The sequence below is a fragment of the Canis lupus genome, chromosome 7 (genome assembly GCF_003254725.2).
Source record: "Canis lupus dingo isolate Sandy chromosome 7, ASM325472v2, whole genome shotgun sequence".
Classification (NCBI taxonomy): Eukaryota; Metazoa; Chordata; class Mammalia; order Carnivora; family Canidae; genus Canis; species Canis lupus.
In genome coordinates, this window is record NC_064249.1 from 49,805,761 (window position 1) to 49,815,288 (window position 9,528).

The 9,528-nt window shown below is 34.5% G+C and overlaps 1 pseudogene; it reads right to left on the reverse strand.

Moving 5' to 3' along the window:
- Positions 1-934: 934 nt before the first annotated feature.
- LOC112648479 (microtubule-associated protein RP/EB family member 1-like) lies at positions 935-1,797 on the reverse strand (annotated as a pseudogene).
- Between the last annotated feature and the right edge of the window lie 7,731 nt (positions 1,798-9,528).

A 9,528-nucleotide genomic window follows, 5' to 3' on the forward strand; every position in this document is an offset into this window, starting at 1 on the left:
TGCAGAGCCCACTTAAGAATGTCTTCTAAGTGTCCAAAGGAAAGGTGATGATGACTTTAGCAAGAGTAATAGTACTCTAAATAGATGTATACATAAATAGATGTATACAAATTCCAGGCTATATTTGGCAAGTAAAGCTAAGAGAGTTTTCTTTGGAAATTATTCTGTTTTGATAATTATATGTTTGAAATATCTATTTATACAATGTGTAGTCAATACACATTTTGGTTAAGAGCCAAATGGTAGAATTTTGAGTATTAAATCCAAATTTTACCAAAGTCAAATATAAATATCATTCTAGGATAGAAAAAAAGATCTCACATTGTATAAAAATTGTATTGTTATTATAATTTCTTAATTACATTTTAATTGCTAAATTTTAAAGGTTTGAATTTCTGTCACAAGAAATAATAATTTTTCAGTAGTAATAGACTTTAGATAGTAATTATAAATGCCCGCTCACTTTCAACTGATGTCTCTGAAGGAGTATATTATTTTTACCCTTCAAATTTTTTCCTAATTTTCTTTATATTATTTATAATGATTAGACTTGAAATTATTTATTTTTATAGCTTTTTTTTTTTACTTTTAAGGCATTTATTTATTAAAACGTTATCTGCCAAGATTTCACATTAGCTTAAAATTCAAATCAGTCTTTACATTTCTCTACTGAAGACTCCACCTCAGTGTACGACATAAAAGCACCTTCTCCAGCAGTGAGTGTTACCAGCGTACACACAGTGAGCCCCACGGTCAGCTTCTCTGTTCCCCAGGTGACCCAACTAGATGCTAATACTGCTTTGCTACAGGGTAAAAGCTCCTAACTCAAACTCATTAGAAAAGGGATGAAACTTCTGCAAAGTGCATTTTAAGAAGAGGTACTGTTTGTTCATGAAAAGAAACCAGTGAGTTTCTTTTAAAAGGGGGTATTTTACAGTTAAACACATGATTTGGAGTGAAGAATTCAGATGTTGCTCTGCTGGTCCAGGCTGTTAATACTCTTCTTGTTCCTCCTGTGGGCCCCCTTCATGAGGTATCACAAAGCCTTCATCTGTGGCATAGAGAATGTCCACGGTCCTCTGCAATACAGGGTTGTTTCCCCCTTCATTCTCCTGGCAAATCAAATCAATGTTTCTTAGTTTTCCAAAGTAGAAATATTTCTTTCTCCAAATCTTCGACGGTAAGTTTCAAAACATTGACCTGATGCATCAATTCAGCTGCTTCATCATCTCCGCTGCCCACACCAGGATTCTTTCCCACCACACCCGGGCCAGCCTTATCAGTTCCTGTAGTTCTATGTGTTGCAATGGGCCTCAGTGGAGCTGCACTGCTAGAGCTGAGAGGTTTCTTTGGTTTGTTCAGAGCTGGAGCAACATGGGAGGGGGCCACTGCAGTTTCTTGACCTTGTCTGGCAGCTACAGGGTCATAGTCTTTTCCATCATAATTTGCATTAAAAAACTTCTTGAACCACTGAACAAATTCAAAATTGTCCTGAAACTTTCCTTTTACTAATTTGTCCACAGGAATTATTTTGTCAACATCCATTGTCTTAACACCTGCTTGTAGTATTTTGAAGTTCTGGATGTATTCATGCTCTAGGTTAGCCTGGAATTTCATTTTCTTCAAGGCAATGGAGCCAGGGAACAGCATGTCCCTAAACTGACAATAGGCAGCCCCTGAGCATAACTGCTCAATCTTTGTCAGATTCAGCTGCAGAGACTCATTGATCCAGGCCAGCATGTCATGTCGACTTAGGTTATCACAGGTGACAGACATTGAGTATACGTTCACTGCCATCTTCAGCTCTAGGCGAGACCGCGTCCACTGCCTGTGCTCAGCTTCAGTTCGGCTTCCTCTCGTTCAAACCTCCCGACGATTTTTATAGCTTTTTCACTTTGTTGGTATTTTGAGGAAGTGAGATAAAAATTGTGCCTTTCAGCCTCCATAAGATGTAAAATATTCCTCAGACTGTTTGTTTTTGACTCATAACTTTAATTTTATATACATTTTAATGGTCATATTGTTAAATGTCATGATTGGGAGTCTACTAAATATTTGTGTAAACAATAGAATTGTGATGAAATATGATTTTATTCTGTTATATATTATTATTTAGTTTTTAGAGTCATTTCTTGATTCAAAACATGTCATGATCTTTCTAAAATTATCTAGGCAAATTATTCTCTTACTATTCTTATTAAATGACTGCCTACTTACCTAAAATTATCTTAATTATTTTACATAAAATTGAGTTTTCAAATCAACATTTATTATGAAGGATTTATAGGTATATTAATAAATATAGATATTTAATTCAATTAATATTTTAAACACATGGATTTCACTAGAATATTTAAGTATATTTTAAAATACATATTCAGAAATTGGCAATAAATTCAATTCATATGCAAATTAAATTACAAAAATGTAGTAATCAAAACAGTATGGTGCTTGCATAAAAAGAGGTATGTAGATCAATGGAACAGAATAGAAATCCCAGAAATAAATCCACAATTATATGGTCAATTAATCTTCAACAAAGGGTGCAAGAATACACAATGGGAAAAAAGGTAGGCTCTCCAGCAAATGGTGTGGGAAAACTGGACAACTACATGTAAAACAATGAAACTGGACCACTTTGTTATACCATACACAAAAATAAACACAAGATGGATTAAGGACTGAAATTTGAGACCTAAAACCATAAAAATCCCATAGGAGGGAACAAGTTGTAATTTCTCTGACAATGGCCATAGCAACAACTTCTAGATATGTTTCCTGAAGCAAAGGATATAAGAGCAAAAAAAAATTATTGGGACTATATCAAAGCAAAAAAACTTCTGCACAGCAAAGGAAACAACCAACAAAAAATAAAAGACAATCTACTGAATGGGAGAAGATATTTTCAAACGACATAACTGGAAAGAGTTAATATCCAAAATATATAAAGAACGTACACAAACTAAAAACCCCTGAATAATCCAATTTTAAAAATGGAAAGGAGACACAGACATTTCTCCAAAGAAGACATCCAGATGACCAACAAACACATGAAAAGATGCTCAACATCACTCATCATCAGGGAAAAGCAAATCAAATCCACCATGAGATATTACCTTACACTGTCAGAATAGCTAAAATAAAAAACACAAGAAACAACAAGTATTGGCAAGAATGAGAAGAAAAAGGAACCCTTGTGCACTATTGGTGGGAATCCAAACTGGTGTAGCCAATGTGGAAAATTGCATGGAGGTTCCTCAAAAAGTTAGAAATAGAACTACTGTATGATCTAGTAGTTGCACTCCTGGGTATTTACCCAATGATGAAAACACTAATTTGAAGGAATATATACATTCCATGTTTATTGCATTGTATTATTTACAATAGCCAAACTATGGAAGCAGCCCAAGGGTCCATTGACAGATGAATGAATAAACAAGATGTGGAATATATTTATAATGGTGTATTATTCAGCCATAAAAAGAATTAAGTTTTGCCATTTGCAATAACATGGATGGATCTAAAGAATATAATGCTAAGTGGAAAAAGTCAGTTAAAGAAAGAAAAATAATTTCACTCATGTGGAATTTAAGGAATGAAACTAAATAAAGGAGGGAAAAGGGACAAACCAAAAAACGGACTCTTAACCATAGGGAACAAACTGATGGTTACCAGAGGAGAGGTGGGTGGAGGCATAAATGAAGTAGGTGAAGGGAATTAAGAGTACACTTACCTTGGGACACCTGGATGGCTCAGTGGTTGAGTGTCTGCCTTTGGTTTGGGCTGTGATCCTGGAGTCCTGGGATTGAGTCCCGCATCAGGCTCTCCACAGGGAGTCTGCTTCTTCCTCTGCCTATGTCTGCCTCTCTGTCTGTCTCTCATGAATAAATGAATAAGATCTTTAAAAAAAAGAGTACATTTACCTTGATGAGCACAGAGTATTATATGGAAGTATTGACTCACTGTATCGTCCACCTGACACTAATATAACACTGTATGTTAACTACATTGGAATTAAAAAAATGGCAGCCAGAAAAGCTCAGACCCTCCTCTCAAAGTTCGAATTACATTCCTTTTTCAAATACTAACAAACAGACATAGATGCAATACGTACATATTATCATCATTATATTAATGATAATTTACACAGTCACCTGATTACTCACTGTACATTTTATTTAAATGTGCCAGAAATGAGATGGAAGCATATGGCTATTTAGTTTTTCAAAGTCAAAATGTAAACATATGGATACTTCATTATGGATGTGGTTTGTGTGAGAAAGAAATAATAAAACTCAGTGGATACCAATCTATGAGCCCAAAGAAAGACAAATTATTCTTAAATATATGTATTTTTTTATATTTAATGAAAATCAGCTTTTAGATTAACCAACCAACTCCTATACCCAAACGTTTTGGCTAATAGGATTTCTGTAATTGTCTGGAGCTTATTGGAGAATGAATAAAGGCAGCATACTGATGCTTCCTATAACTATGTACATATTAACAAACCTATCACTATAGTAAAAAGGAGATGCAAAGAAAGTATTATTTGTTTGTTTTCTATCATCTCCTACCTATCCCCAGCCCCAAGAATATTTGAGTGTGCCAGAATATTTATTGATGTGCTTTTCTGAATATGCAATTTGTTTTGCCCCCCACATTCCCATAAGGCCAATATTCCCAGGGAAGGTAATTACAAATGTTGTATAGTCTGTAATACAAGTTATATCAATCAAGCACTCCAGTTATTTTTTGCTCATATTCTAAGCCTTAGTTGAGAATGTTGCCATGTACTTGGTCAGGCAGGTCTGGGGACTTAAATATTATAGACCCTGACTGTCATCTTATAAAAAATAGTCAAGTTCATATCACACTGATAGGACCTTGAAATCTGTGAGGTCAAGACAAAGGCTGAAAATGTACCTGACCTCCGATATGACTTTACTAAAGTTTGTGATGACAGGCAGTAAATTGAATGCAGTGTTTCACTGAGTTGATTTGACAGCTCATAGCAAGCTGTAAAAGTTTGTAGAAACTCCAGTTTCTGTTATCTCAAATATATGATTACAGTGTAGAAATAGAGTCAAATCATCAAGATATTTTATATTAGAGATAGTATGTGTGCAGAAACACACACATGTATACACACAGAAATAAAACATCTTAATTGTGTGTTTACATTCTTCCTTAAAAAAATCAAATTATTGGGGGAAATTGTTGATCAAACAAAATTTTTATGGAAAGCTTTCATTCAAGTTAGTAGAAAGATGGTTAATATTTCTACTTTTTAGCTTATGAATGAAATATGTTAATTATTCAGAAAATATGTTTTGGCCATTTTATTTTATAAAAACCTTTTTTGAAAAAAAACAAGAAAAAAAGAATGCCATTTGTTTTCTCCTTCTCATCTTCCTTTTTAAATTTTTTTAAAATATTTTATTTATTTATTAATGAGAGACACACAGAGAGAGGCAGAGACACAGGCAGAGGTAGAAGCAGGCAGAGGGGGAGCCTGATGAAGGACTTGATCCTGGGACCCGGGATCATGGCCTGAGCCAAAGGTAGATGCTCAACCACTGAGACACCCAGGTGTCCTTCACTTTCCTTTTTAAAGGATCAGTGTATATATATTATTGAGCTAAATAAAAACACAAGAACCTAAGTTTATTCTGAAGCACAGAGGTATGTTGGAAAGGATGTGGCCCAAAGAGGCACAAACTGATGGGCAAGTTTCAAGGCTGATGGAAGAGTATTTTTGCTGCCAACTCAATTCAGTTGAGTGGTTGTCCATCAATGTCCTCTTAGGGCTTCGAGAAACTTTCTCAGATCTTCCTATCTTTGCAGACTTTTGTCTGATGAACTGTAGACACTTGGACCATTACTACTAGAAAGTATTCAACTCATTTATGCTGCGACATGGATAAATGGTGTTGAGGGGCAAAGGTTATTATTAAGTAATAAAATTGCAAAATAATAGAAACATCTTAATAACCGTCTTATATGTAGGCACTAACGTCTTCCCATTCTTTATCCCAGAGCCCACATGATATGTGGGAAGAAAACTAAAGCAAAACAAACAAACAAAACACTTCAAAAAGTGAAGAAGTAGAAGGTGTAAACTGTAAGATTAAGAAACTATTAATATACTCAACATTGCTTCGTGTATCAACAATTCAACCAAATCTCCCATCCATGGTTCCTTCTTTCTGCCATCCATCCTTCTTTCTTTCCTTTCCTCCAGTTCCTTTTCTATACCTCTTTTCTTCCTCAAACATTTGTTGCAAATATAGTACCAGGAATTCAGAGAAGAACCTAGTTCTTTTGGCTTTAATTTTATTGTTTTTTTCACTTTTACCAAAGTATCCAATTTCATACTGCCCCAAGACATTGACTTCCACTGGGTCAATTCTAAGTTACATATGGATTTATATTTTATCAAGATAAATACCATGGTTAGAAATATACAGTTCTATCTTTTTCTAAATGCCTTTGAAGGACAGTTAGAGATTATGTGTAAGTATGCCTTCTTCACCTGGAAACTTTGTTACACTTCAGCTCATAAAAATACTTCTAGATATCAAGTAACTTGTAGATATTCTACTTGTAGAAACAAGTACATTCTCTCTACAGTAAAGATGGTCAATATGATGCTTGTTATTGTTCTTCTTCAATTATGAGCATCACTATAAGTACAGAGAATACCATACTCCACTTGCCTTAATCTTGTTAAAAGTGTTGGTCATATGGATATTTTTTAAAAAAATTAAATTTACATTCAATTTAATTGACATATACTGTGTTATTAGTTTCAGAGGTAGAATTCAGTGATTTATCGGTTGCATACAACACCCAGTGCTCATTACTTCAACTGCCCTCCTTAATGCCTATCACCCAATTTCCCCAAAATAGAAAACATAGACAAACTATCTATATAGAAAATTATAAGAACCATCAGCCAGATATGAGAAACCATGTATGGAGAATATTCTGGATAGAATTACTGATAGGATTCCAGTGGACACAGGCTTAGTGATTTATCTTTCACCTAAAACATGGAGTTATGTATCAAAAGTTCTTATTTTTATGGTGGTTGGTTTATGCTTCTTTAGTATTTCTAATATGCAAAATAAAAGAAAATAGGAAAAAATAGGGGCAGTTTATATTTTCCTTAACTTTGGGAAATTACTACTTTTAGGTCCATTTTGACCCTGAAGTACATTAGCATATATTCTATTTTAAAGGGAAAGGAAAATTCTTGAAAGACAGCTTCTTTAAAAAAAAAAAAAAAAGCAACATTCCATTATTTAACTTATGGAAACAATCAGTGCTATGCAAAAATATTTATATACAAAATTGTATCACAGAGTTATTTAGAATAGTAAGAAATTGAAAGAACCTAAGAGCTTGATAAGAGAGGATTGGTTTTAAATTAACATTCATATGAGGGCACTAAAAATATTTTTGCACAATGTGAAAAATAAATAGAAAAAGTTTGCAATATTATGTGTAAAAAAGAGGTTACTCATATGTATATCAAGAATGGCCCCAATTTCATTTTAAACTTACACAAAGTAAAAAAAAATACTGTGGAAAATATGCGTATATTTTCACAATGGTTATTTCAAGGTGGTGAGATTACAAGTGAATTTTTTCCATTATCTATACGCTTTCCTGTGTATTCTAAACTGAGTAAAATAACTTGCATTACTTTTGTAATAAAAAGGTAAGATAATTTTTAAAGAGTAATACGTAAAACTGTGCTCTTAAAAGCTCCTTTTTTTAACTGCCACCATCCATTTCCACTGATGCAGGTGTTTTAGGACACTGAATTTTTCCATTTCCATGTGGTAGAAATATAATATACTGCCACAATCAGATTGCACTACTAATTTATCCTAATCCTATACTGTAGTTATTTATGAAGGAAAGCTTTACCATAACTGATAAAGAGAGAATTGGACAGGGAAAAAAGGGGAAACAAACTGGAGAGGAGGTCAGAGGAGAGGAAAAAAGATAGGTGAATGATAAAACAGTAGGATTTAATCTACTTAGAAACCACCTAGACTCCTCCATGTCCATGAGAAAACATTCCTCCTAAGGCAACAACTGCATCAACCACTAAAATATAATAAATAACTCTTCATGTTCTGTGAAGGATTTTTAAAATATTTCCTATTAGTGGGATGGGATTAATAATTAGATTCTTTGGGGAATTTTTCCTTCACTTATATTTTGTAAGTACAATATAAGATAGGGTCTCTAGAAATTAGAGTGACTCCTAGGATCCTTCCATAGCCCAGTCTATATGATTTGCCTCTGCTCATATCTACATTTAACACATAAACAGGGAGGGAAAATATCTTTTCAGCTATATTCCAGAAACTTCATTCCATTAGGAAGGTTTGTTATATTTGGGTCTTAACTTTTCTCTGTCAGTGGAAACCAGGGTTTCTCTCATAATGGATTTTGCTTCTTCAGGCACATACTAGGCCAAGCCAGAATAAGTGAAGTAGGAATTTGTACCTAAAAGTAAATATTATTAGTACCTTAGGGAGAAATCTTCAATGTGCCAAAAACTGTGTTTGGCATATATTCCAAGCCTCCAGATTCAGAGATCTGACTGCCTGTTGCCTCTGCTGGTACTTGGGCTATCAGGACTGATGGCAATCATTGCCTAGGACTTTTCTCCAAAATGGGCCTGGCTATAGGTCACTTTATGAAAAAAAAATATATAAATTCAGCATAGAGCCTACAAAAACTTTAATTATGAGAGTAAGTAAGAAAATGCTAAAAATGCTGAGGGGCTATAACTTTCACTTTAAAATAGATACTTTTTATAAATAAGAAAAGAAAGGGACACTTAGGTGGCTCAGTGGTTGAGCATCTGCCTTTGGCTCAGGTCAGGATCCCAGCGTCCAGGGATTGAGTCCCACATCAGGCTCCCTGTAGGGAGCCTGTTTTTCCCTCTGCCTGTGTCTCTGCCTCTGTGTGTCTCAAATAAATAAATAAATAAATAAATAAATAAATAAATAAATAAATAAATAAATAAAATCTTTACAATAAGTAAATAAATCAGAAAAAAAAGACAAAAATATCTGCTGTATATTCTCTAAATCGAAAGATGTTGTTTCAGTCAAATGAGAGCTGGTCAATAGAAGATGTGATGTAGGACAGTGAATATAGAGCACCTGAATTTAATTCTCAGTGGGAGATGTAAGTGGAAGACATACTGTTACATAAAATGAAGTCAACTGACACTGTGTATAGCTTTAGAAAAAACAGACAGGAAGAGGAAGAAATAAGGCAAAAAAGAAAATGGGGCAGCCTGGGTGGCTCAGCGGTTTAGCACTGCCTTTAGCCCAGGGCCTGATCCTGGAGACCTGGGATCGAGTCCCACGTCGGGTTCCCTGCATGGACCCTGCTTCTCCCTTTGCCTGTGTCTCTGCCTCTCTCTCTCTCTCTCTCTCTGTCTCTCTCTCTCTCTTTCTCTCTCTTGCTCATGAACAAATAAATAAAATATTAAAA